The following is an 11329-nucleotide window of genomic DNA, read 5'->3' as shown; positions in this document are numbered from 1 at the left end:
GGCGACCCCAGGCGACGGCAGCGGACCCTCGGGAGGAGATGGCAGCGGACCCTCGGGAGGCGACGGCAGCGGACCCTCGGGAGGAGACGGCAGCGGACCCTCGGGAGGAGACGGCAGCGGACCCTCGGGAGGCGATGCAGGACCGGCAGCAACCCTAGGAGATGCAAGGGAGACACAGGCGACCCTAAGCGATGCCGACGGCGGGAGGGGAGCCCCTGGCCATGAAGGCGGCAGCAGGAGCTCCACTTCTCCCAATGGTGGTGGTGGTGGTGGTGGTGGATGTAGAGGTAGCTCCTGCTCCTCTCCTCCTGACGGTAAAGGCGGCAGGGGCTCCTCCTCTTCTGGCAGCCAAGGCGGCAGGGGCTCCTCCCCTTCAGGCGGCCAAGGCGGCAGGGCTTCCTCCCCTTCAGGCGGCCAAGGCGGTAGGGCTTCCTCCCCTTCAGGCGGCCAAGGCGGCAGGGGCTCCTCCCCTTCAGGCGGCCAAGGCGGCAGGGGCTTCTCCCCTTCTGGCTGCGAAGGCGGCAGGGCTTCCTCCCCTTCAGGCTGCGAAGGCGGCAGGGCTTCCTCCCCTTCAGGCTGCGAAGGCGGCAGGGCTTCCTCCCCTTCAGGCTGCGAAGGCGGCAGGGCTTCCTCCCCTTCAGGCTGCGAAGGCGGCTCCTCCCCTTCTGGCAGCGAAGGCAGCTCCTCCCCTTCTGGCAGCGAAGGCGGCTCCTCCCCTTCTGGCAGCGAAGGCGGCAGGGGCGCTTCCCCTTCTGGCTGCAACAGGGAAACCAGCAGGCATGTTCCCTCTGCTGGCGGTGGTGGTGGGAGCGACATGTCGTCCTCCCATGGAGACGGAGGTGGCACCAGCAGGTATTCTCCCTCTGCTGGTGGAGGGAGCGACACGTCGTCCTCCCACGATGGTGGAGGTGGAACCAGCAGGAATGCTCCCTCTGCTGGCGGAGGTGGGAGCGACTCACAGTCCTCCCAGGGCGGTGGAGGTGGAACCAGCAGGAATGCTCCCTCTGCTGGCAGGTACCTGGGCTGTGGACCTTCGGCCTTCCCCTTCTTGGGCCGTGGACGCACCGACTCCCCCCTCTTGGGCAGTGGCCGCACCGACTCCCCCCTCTTGGGCCGTGGACGCACCGACTCCCCCCTCTTGGGCTGTGGACGCACCGACTCCTCCCTTTTAGGCGCAGGACGTTCGGGCTCCTCCCTTTTAGGCGCAGGACGTTCGGGCTCCTCCCACTCCAGGTCCGTGTCTTTGAAGACCCCCAGGCAGTGGTGCTCCTCATGCCCGTATCTCATGCAGTTGGTGCACCACTCCTCTTCCCCTCGTTCCACTTTTCCTCTGTCAGGTGGTGGTGGGACCAACAGGCACTCTCCCTCTGCTGGTGGGAATGGGCATAGCAGGCACCCCTCTGGCAGGAGAGGGCAGTTGAGTGGAGAATGTCCCCGCTCACCGCAGATGGGGCACCAGCAGTCATGCATGACCACCCGGAGGATGGCATCCCAGCTGCTCTCCCGCTTGGTGGCCGCGGCTGGTAGCTCCCGCTTCTGGGGTCTCCCCCGGGGTATCTGGTCCTGGCTCGCTTGGGCAGCCCACTCCTCTCCCTGGTATTGGGTGGGGCAGATGGCCACTGTGTGCCCAAACTCCCCACAACCAGGGCACCACTCCTCCACCACAACAACCCCTGGTGGTCGCTGTTGCAGCTCCTTTTGCTGCCTTCTGCAGCTCTTCCTCCTCTTCACTCTCCTTTTCTCCACACAATCAAAAAACGAAAAAGAAAAATGAAAAAGATGCAGTACCCTCTTCTGCCTGCGTCCTGGAGGCGCTGCGATCCCACGCAGGACACCACGTGTGACAGGAATGGCTGAGTGGTGACGTCACGGCAGAAGAAGGGACAACAAAACCAAAAAGGTATGATGCAGTGGCGCGGGCGCCGTTTTATTTAAAAGCAACCAAAAATAAAATAAATATTTCAAACAGAAAACACTCGCTCACAGAGCAAAATAAAAGGTTAAACAAAAACAAATCACGAACACAAAATCCAAAATAAATAAACCATAAACCATACAGGTCAGGCTGGGCAGTCGCTGTCACTGTTCCTGTATGCTCTGATTTAGTTTCGTTTTTAAATAAACCTTCTCTCGCTCTCCGTCTCTCTGCTCGCTCTCTCCTCTCTATCACCCACCACGAACTAGAGAGCTGCAGGCTTTTATATCATGGCCGAGGGGTTTAACCAATTAGTAAATCATCCTATTACCCCTCGGCCACAATCTGCACGGGTTTATTAATTATTACTCCTGGCAGAGGACGAGCACCGATCTCGCCTCTGCCAGGACACGTTTTTAAAAATAAACAAAACAATAACACGGCGCTACGCCGTCATTTACTCAAAACAATAAAACATACGGCGCACGCCGACAAATACAATACACTAAAAATAAATAAACAATACAAAACAATCTGCACAGGGGCGGAGGGGGAGACCCCGATCTAAAAATAAATAAACAATGTACAGGGCTGCTCGCCCTGTTACACCTACTAAAAAAAGCAATATGAGGGCCTTTATTGCTCAAACTGACAAATTATAATTTGTCTATTTAAGGCTGTTTTCATTGTTTTAATGGTTATACAGTCAAACCTGCTTAATATAACCTCAAAGAGACTGGGCAGAAATGGTCAGTAGAGTTGACATTATCAGGAGTTCACTAATAACCTAGCAAAATAAGCATTTCTGGCTGCCAATAATACAAAAAAAAAACACATATGAAAAATGTCTGATGATTGATTGGTATCAAGTGGAGTGTAATATTAACTGAAGTAATATTATCAGGAGTTTGTTTCCATTGGCTCCTGTTATATTTCAATGTGGTGACAATATGCAGAGTGAGACATCAAGCAGGTTTCATTGTACCTATAAACTAGTAACACTGCTGATAAAATGTACAGTCCATACACTGCCTGGCCACTTCATTCAGCCTTCTTTGCCCAATTGGATTTGGCACGCCCGGGTGTGGGACATGTTCTCTGGGTATACTCTGGGTCCCTTGATTACTCTGGAAGGCCTTGCTAGTGGCGTAGTTTTCTCAAGCATCGTTGGGGATCTAGTCCACCCAACAATGCTGCATGTGTACACTGACGGCGATGGTTACTTTCAAAACGCACCCATCCACCAGAATTGAGAGCAAATGGTCCGAGGAGAATGACTGAGACTTCTTCCTTGCCACCCCAATAGCCAGATCTCAATGTTTGCAATTAATGAACAAAGTATTCATCATCATGACCCTCGGCCTGCCTTTCTGCACCAATTTCAATCAATGACTGAACGGATTAACATCCCTTGAGACAGCCTCCAGTCCTTCTGTAGTCAATGGCATTGTGTCAAAGGTTAACATCTCTCGATAGCCTCCAGTCCTTCTGTAGTCAATGGCATTGGGTCAAAGGTTAACATCCTCTGAGATAGCCTCCAGTCCTTCTGTAGTCAATGGCATTGTGTCAAAGGTTAGCATCCCTCAAGATAACCTCCAGTCCTTCTGTAGTCAATGGCATTGTGTCAAAGGTTAACATCCTTTGAGACAGCCTCCAGTCCTTCTGTAGTCAATGGCATTGTGTCAAAGGTTAACATCCCTCGAGATAGTCTCCAGTCCTTCTGTAGTCAATGGCATTGTGTCAAAGGTTAACATCCCTCGAGATAGTCTCCAGTCCTTCTGTAGTCAATGGCATTGTGTCAAAGGTTAGCATCCCTCGAGATAGTCTCCAGTCCTTCTGTAGACAATGGCATTGTGTCAAAGGTTAGCATCCCTCAAGATAGCCTCCAGTCCTTCTGTAGTCAATGGCATTGTGTCAATGGTTAACATCCTTTGAGACAGCCTCCAGTCCTTCTGTAGTCAATGGCACATTGTGTCAAAGGTTAGCATCCCTCGAGATAACCTCCAGTCCTTCTGTAGTCAATGGCACATTGTGTCAAAGGTTAGCATCCCTCGAGATAACCTCCAGTCCTTCTGTAGTCAATGGCACATTGTGTCAAAGGTTAGCATCCCTCAAGATAACCTCCAGTCCTTCTGTAGTCAATGGCATTGTGTCAAAGGTTAGCATCCCTCAAGATAGCCTCCAGTCCTTCTGTAATCAATGGCACATTGTGTCAAAGCTGTGATCAGAGATAACAGTGGCCGAACCCATTATTAGTTACCAAAATTATGTCCAAAAATAGAGGCCATAGGGTGTACCAGTCTGGAGCTTTGCTTCTGGACCATTTCAGCCTTTATGTAAGCGGGATACATGCCAAGAAGTTATCATTTTGCAATAAAAAGCCTAATAGCAACTGCTACTTTCATTTCAAAATCATTTAAGATATTTTGAGAATGTCCTCATTTACCAGAACTGCTTAAACCACTTATTGTCACAAGAGCCCATTAATATGATCAACTGTCATCAATAAAGATTAACTTTACGAGACCAGCATCCATATTCCGAACCCTGGCAAAGCTTTTTATTACAAATGCCTTAAGATTTATGTACTTAATTGTATAATTTACTATTTCGTGAAGGACAGCCTTTTCTCAAGGCAGCAATTAATATCCACGTCCTTCGTAAAATCGAGGTCCTATAGTAAGTGACTCTGCAGCAGCAGTTGTGATGCATAGTTCACCCCCTAGTCTTTGTGAGTCACTTTGGGTAAAATTATTATTAGTCTTTGTGAGTCACTTTGGGTAAATTATTATTTACTAAATGAGTAAATAATAATAATAATTTAAATATTAACAGACAAATGCCTTTTTAATTCTTAGACTAATTCAACTCATAAATCACATTTTCAGCAATGTATTACAGTGACATATACCTTTATTTAAAGGCTGTCCCGGCTGTCCCAGTGGACTGCCTTGTGTGTGCCACGTGCTTCCAGCATAAGTATAACATCAGCTGACTGGAACAGGAGCAGACTCATCGGCTACACGGGAAAGAGCAACGAACACTGCTGTGTGAAAACACAAGTGCGTGTTTGTGAAGCCCAAACAAATTGTCACAAACGTAGCTTCAACATGCACCGATAAAGAGCAGGAGCAGAAACCAGACAATAATAATAATAATAATAATTTCATGGAAATGTACCATTGACACGGCACAGAATATCAGAAATGAACTCCCTTGTAAATTACAGCAGTTCCCTCGCTAATAAAAGTCTGAAAAAACACTGAAAAAAAGTCTGACATCAAACACAGGATGAAAACAAATGGAAAAACAGATACAAGTAGCCTACTGTGATATCAGTCTAAGAGCTTTATTCCTTGAATAACTGCAATCTGACATTTTGCTACCAGGTGTTGTATTTTGTTTGTAGTGGGGTCTCAGAAAGGAACATTCCACATGCTTCTAGAATCTTCTAATTGTGTAACACGGTGCTCATTGGGAACAGCCACATGCACTGAAAAGGGAGCGTGCAGCTCCATTAGGAGAGAGATCACCAGGGAGCTGGAGTGAGAAGAGAAGTGCTGTGTTTAAGAAAGGAAAAGGTATTGTGTAAAGTAAAAGCTGCAACTGTGTGAAGAAGTGTGCTTGGCTGGTAAACGGCTTATCTGTCCAGTCCATGATTAAAATAGGGCGTATAAATAGACACTCTACAGAGTTTAAACTAACGCCTTTAATTGCTTTTGCAAAGAAAGTGTGACTCATACCAACAGAAAACAAAAGCAGCAGGTAGGCTGTGTTTTACTTGCAGCCACACATACTTTGTAAAATGTTCTATGTAAATGTAAAAATGATTTATTTCTGTAAAGTGTACGCAGAATATGTAAGGTACTGTGCGGCATCATGATTTATAATTATTATTTTCTCATTGTACAGTACTGTACAATCTATAGGGTATATGCCTACTGTACAGATTTATATTTTTACATAATGTAATGTGTACAGAGAACACATTCATGTCATTTCAGCGCAATGATTTCTACATTTAAAATAAATTGAGCACAATAAATGTATGTATGTGCGATTTTTGTTTTTAAACTGGACATCTCGTTATTTCTGACAACTTCTCTATCTCAAGACACGTCCGGTTCAGCGACAGACTACTGTACACACTTTTTTAGTGAAAAATTCCAGTTTTACCCATTCCCACCCACCAGCTTACCAAGTGTTCCAAATGAGCCTCCTGGAGCCTTACCTTTATTAAAACAGCATGTATGCTCTCGAACATTGACTACTCTGAACTGCTGCAAACAGTTCCATTATATATATATATATATATATATATATATATATATATATATATATATATATATATATATATATCGGATTTCGGATTTTGCCAAGTCAACGCCCCAGCGGCGTAGAGTTAACGTTAAGGCAAAAGTGGAGGAGGGGTGTTGACTCAAGACAGGGGCGAAATAACAAGCAATATTACTGTAATATTTTTAACATTAGAATTAGGCATGTTTAAAATTCTAAAGTCACAGCACACAGTTGTGTTAAAGAATCAAGAAATGCAGTTAACATTTATTAAATGGTAAAATACAAAGTAAACGGTTTGCCTGAAAAAAGGATGCTGTGTAAGTCCACTGTAATGTCATTCTACGTTTAGAAGTAGGCATGTTTTTATTTTTTTTAATTTAGACGTTGCCAATTAGTTTTTATTATTTTCTCCCCAATTTGAAATGCCCAATTATTTTTAGGCTCAGCTCACTGCTACCACCCCTGCACTGACTCGGGAGGGGCGAAGATGAACACATGCTGTCCTCTGAAGCGTGTGCCGTCAGCTGCCCGCTTCTTTACACTCTGCAGACTCACCATGCAGCCGCCTCAGAGCTACAGCATCGGAGGACAACGCAGCTCTGGGCAGCTTACAGGCAAGCCCGCAGGCGCCCGGCCAGACAGGGGTCGCTGATGTGCGGTGAGCCGAGGACACCCTGGCCTCCCTCCCCCCGGGCGACGCTCGGCCAGTTGAGCGCCGCGCCCTGGGAGCTCCCGTCCACGGTCGGCTGTGGAATAGCCTGGATTCGAACTCGCGACATCCAGGCTGTAGCACGCATCCTGCACTCTAGCGAGTGCTTTTACTGGATGCGCCACTCGGGAGCCCTATAGGCATGTTTAACTTCCAGTACTCTCTCCACTGCTGTCTGTCCTGGGCATCCCTCACTCTCAGTGCTCTCTACACTGCTGTCTGTCCTGGGCATTCCTCACTCTCAGTGCTGTCTGTCCTGGGCAGCCTCACTCTCAGTGCTCTCTACACTGCCGTCTGTCCTGGGCAGCCTCACTCTCAGTGCTGTCTCCACTGCCGTCTGTCGTGGGCAGCCTCACTCTCAGTGCTGTCTCCACTGCCGTCTGTCGTGGGCAGCCTCACTCTCAGTGCTGCCTCCACTGCCGTCTGTCGTGGGCAGCCTCACTCTCAGTGCTGTCTCCACTGCCGTCTGTCGTGGGCAGCCTCACTCAGTGCTGTCTCCACTGCCGTCTGTCGTGGGCAGCCTCACTCTCAGTGCTGTCTCCACTGCCGTCTGTCTTGGGCAGCCTCACTCTCAGTGCTGTCTCCACTGCCGTCTGTCGTGGGCAGCCTCACTCTCAGTGCTGTCTCCACTGCCGTCTGTCGTGGGCAGCCTCACTCTCAGTGCTGTCTCCACTGCCGTCTGTCGTGGGCAGCCTCACTCTCAGTGCTGTCTCCACTGCCGTCTGTCCTGGGCAGCCTCACTCTCAGTGCTGTCTCCACTGCTGTCTGTCGTGGGCAGCCTCACTCTCAGTGCTGTCTCCACTGCCGTCTGTCCTGGGCAGCCTCACTCTCAGTGCTGTCTCCACTGCCGTCTGTCCTGGGCAGTCTCACTCTCAGTGCTCTGTAGTGAATTCGGTATACTATTTATTTAAAAATAAATAAGTCTCTAGTCGCCCACCCAGGGACGCCAAATATAGTGAAAATAAATATATTTTTATTAATATATTTAAAATACAATATTAGTTCATTAATTAATATGATCAAACGATTACAACGACCACAACATTATTAGCATACATGGCTAATATACTAATATTAATTATGGCTAATCACACAAAGTGTCTACTTTGCATTAGTATTTTCAATACTTGTTTCTCGTTGTAAATCGATCATATTTCATATAAAAATGCACGAGAATTAATTCAACTTCTCATTCAGAAGGGAATCCAACATTCCAATAACTCATTTATCAAATGTACCGTGTAATTTATTTTAGATGAAATCTACCATACTGGCTATTTTATCAACCTCAATTGATTCTATATTCAAATTAACTCAGGAATGGGGAAATGATCAAATGCTCTGCATTTATTAAGCAGCTCCTTTGAGTTACACATTTCAACAAATAAAATACGTTTCTTGCACACTCTAAAACAGAAGTTATATTCTATTCCTAGAACAATTTATCCACTAACTTGACAGCATTTGCTACAGTTAATTTCTCTAGTGATAAAATGTTTAATAGTTGATATGATGAATACTTATCAATTTTCAACAAAGAAGTCAGTCTCCTTTGGTGATGAGAACACTGCAGTTTCTCCCATCTCTCTCCACCGAAGGAAAAGAAGACTGTACTGCATGTTCTAGGCATTGTATTGCGTTGGCTCGCAAAATAATAGTTATTTTCAAAGGGAGGCAGCTGTTGATTTCTGATAGTCTTGCAACATTATCTTTGACTTGTCCGAAGGTTTCCAACTGGAATGGGTTCCATTGATCAGACAAAACTCAATGTTCAAGTAATGCATTGCAATTGAAAAGTAACGTAGTTTGTAAAAATGTTCTTGTTGCAATTCTTTCGTATGGCTAAGGGGCCTTCCAGAGGCACAGCTGCTGGCTAGCTGCTTTAGTTCGTTTTGTAGTTGATTTCAAGCAGCGAAATAAAAACAAAAACCCGCTTTCGGATCTTTGTTATGTCCTGTTTCCTGGTTCAGTCTCTCACAGGGCAGAGAGCAGGGCCCTCTTCAGAGCTGATTTCAGCCTTCTCAGGACATGATTTTAGCCATTTTCATATCTGATTCTATTCCCACTTCAGAGCAGATTTCAAAACAGATTTCAGACACTTTAAGAACCACATTCCCAGAACTCCTTTTAGACCCACTTCTACCTCATTTTAGACCCACTTCTACCTCATTTTCTGACACTATCAGAACACCATCAGCCCGTTTCTTTTTCAGCCAGATTCCTTTTCCAACCACTTTCAGCACAACTTCAGACCTTGTTCCAGTCTTTTTGAATTAAACCTGGAACCGTTTTGATTGGATAGTTGAATTCATGGGTGGTGTTTAACGTCACGCAACGTGCTTAAACACTGGTTAATTCGTCTCTAGCCACTCCTTGGCCTTGCCGACAGCTCTTGATTGACAGTTCGCTCAAATTTCCTTTCTCTTGTCAGGCGTGACTGACGCTCTTCCCCCGCCCCCTCCGCGTTCTCGAGGGGTGGAATGGAACTGGTTCACGTCAATGTCCAGAACTGCCTGTTTGCTGAGATCTCAGTTTGTGATTACTCAAAGGAATTTTTACAACAGCTCCACAAAGCTGCATTTGTCTACTTTGACCAAGAGAAAAAAAATTAACTTGCAACTTCTCAAACAAATTTAAACAGTGTATATTACATCCAGCAATAACCTGACTTGACTGCACTGACCGCTACAGCTGTCTCCACTACTGTCTGTCCTGGGCAGCCTCACTCTCAGTGCTGTCTCCACTGCCGTCTGTCCTGGGCAGCCTCACTCTCAGTGCTGTCTCCACTGCTGTCTGTCCTGGGCAGCCTCACTCTCAGTGCTGTCTACACTGCTGTCTGTCCTGGGCAGCCTCACTCTCAGTGCTGTCTCCACTGCTGTCTGCCCTGGGCAGCTTCACTCTCAGTGCTGTCTCCACTGCTGTCTGCCCTGGGCAGCTTCACTCTCAGTGCTCTCTCCATCTGCAGCCCACTTGGCAGTTAGTCTGTCTAGTCCTGCTCACCAATGCAATGCTTTGTTGGTAAGAGCAATTTCACAGCATTCTTTGATTCTGGGTTTTTTTTGGATTCACACATTTCTTTATTATATACTAAATCTGAAAAAAAAACACCTTGGAAATGTGAAAAAAACACTTAGGCTGGGACCAAATCAAAACTTTGACAACCCGCTAACCGCACTTAACAAAACTGTATTTAATAGCGTTTTCTTTTTTTTGTAAGTATCTTATTTCTTCTACTCATAAAAAGTTATCAAAAGTGCCCAGCCATTTAAAAAGTGGAGATATCAAAAACACAAGCTAAGTTAGAAGAAACAATTGGTGCAACCTTGGCCAGCACCAAGCAGATAGACACAACTGTAAAAGCTGTGGGGGTCAAGATCTGCTTTTATTGTGCCTGAAAAACACAAGCCAAGTTAGTAAGCCTTTGAAACTGTTTACTAAATGAAACATTTTAAATGTAAAATGGCTCTTTACCGTTTAAACTATTATATGTTTTAAAGGAATAAGGGCAGCAGTGTGGAGTAGTGATTAGGGCTCTGGACTTTTGACCGGAGGGTCGTGGGTTCAATCCCAGGTGGGGGACACTGCTGCTGTACCCTTGAGCAAGGAACTTTACCTAGATTGCTCCAGTAAAAACCCAACTGTATAAATGGGTAATTGTATGTAAAAATAATGTGATATCTTGTAAGTCACCCTGGATAAGGGCATCTGCTAAGACATACATAATAAATCCTCATTAAACGGTACATATTCTGTTAAATATTTAGTAAAATACAAGGTAGTTTAGATTTTAGGAATCTTCATTTAACATTCAAACCTTCGCAGCCGTAGGCCAGTGTGGCAGCCATAGTGTTTGTCAGCTAAGACAGTAGCAGTGCTGCTGCTCCTGCTGCTGCTGTGAGGGGAGCTGGCATGCTGGTGATCTGCCTCACCAGTGCTGCTACTAGGCTAGGGCATATTCATCTTACAGGCGGATATATGGAGCCAATATACCCATGTTGCTACCTTGCTTTACACTGCTTTACCCTTTTGCTACACAGCAATGCCTATTTTTCAAAGACACTCCTTCCCACATCATCAGCTTCTCTTGGTTTCTTTCACACTTAGCCCAGGTAGGATGAAGATTTTCTTTTCCATTTGGCTGCTAATTAAGGACCCATGCTCTCCCGGCCCCTACTCCAGTTCTGTGTTTGCATAGCAGCCACCCAGTGACACCCAATGAGAGTCCTAACACTGCCACTAAGGGGGGCACTACTAAACTAAATTAAAAGGTTTGGAATAGAGGCAAAGTGACCAGGGAAGATAACAGAATGACAAAGACACAAAGCTTTATTACAATGATCTAAGGTTTACATCTATCAGTTTAAATAACTATACAATAAAATGCATCAAATAATTACTAAAAACAA

The sequence above is a fragment of the Acipenser ruthenus genome, chromosome 16 (genome assembly GCF_902713425.1).
Source record: "Acipenser ruthenus chromosome 16, fAciRut3.2 maternal haplotype, whole genome shotgun sequence".
NCBI lineage: Eukaryota > Metazoa > Chordata > Actinopteri > Acipenseriformes > Acipenseridae > Acipenser > Acipenser ruthenus.
Note: the sequence above shows the minus strand (reverse complement) of the source record.